Below are 593 nucleotides of genomic sequence, written 5' to 3'. Positions count from 1 at the left end.
TCATAAGTTTGGACTTTGGTGGAATGATCACAACAGCGGTCTGTCAGTACAATAAACAACATCACAGACTGTTAGAAGCACAGATATGATAATTCGGATTCTTTACTTGATCCAAATAAGCAGAGGCGGACTTACCATTAGGCAAAGGTAGGCAATTGCCTTGGGCCCCAAGCTACCAAGGGCCCCCTAAAACGCCTCATAGACTCATGGTTACGATTTGTTGTCTTACTTTTCACCAATTAATTATATCTCTAAACATTGATACGCTAAAGTGCTATCCGATTGTTTAATTCATGATGAGAAACTCCCCCCAGTCCCCACTACATTGGACTATTCCATTATCCTACTGCGCATCTGCGTGTGTTTGTGAACAAACAGCTCAGCATGTGCTATGCTGGAGGCTACAGACGGTTGAAAAATGAAGTGAAGCTACCAAAGTGGTTCTGAAAAAAGGAAGAAGCAGGAAGAAAGCAGAACGTTTTTAGCAAAACTTCCAAAGGTAACAACCTTTGTCACGACGGCTACTGATAACACTAACATTAACGTTTCTAAAGAGCAGCAAGAAGCTGGTGCTTGCGCTAGCAATGCTAACA

At 42.2% G+C, this 593-nt stretch overlaps 1 protein-coding gene across 1 annotated transcript in view; it reads right to left on the bottom strand.

The window, feature by feature from the left end:
- LOC116701840 (CMRF35-like molecule 5) overlaps positions 1 to 593 on the bottom strand; it is a 13,915-nt gene that overhangs the window by 10,603 nt on the left and 2,719 nt on the right. The window lies entirely within an intron of this gene.

Source organism: Etheostoma spectabile, chromosome 2, assembly GCF_008692095.1.
Source record: "Etheostoma spectabile isolate EspeVRDwgs_2016 chromosome 2, UIUC_Espe_1.0, whole genome shotgun sequence".
NCBI classification, from domain to species: domain Eukaryota; kingdom Metazoa; phylum Chordata; class Actinopteri; order Perciformes; family Percidae; genus Etheostoma; species Etheostoma spectabile.
Note: the sequence above shows the minus strand (reverse complement) of the source record. Positions and strands in the feature narration are given on the sequence as shown.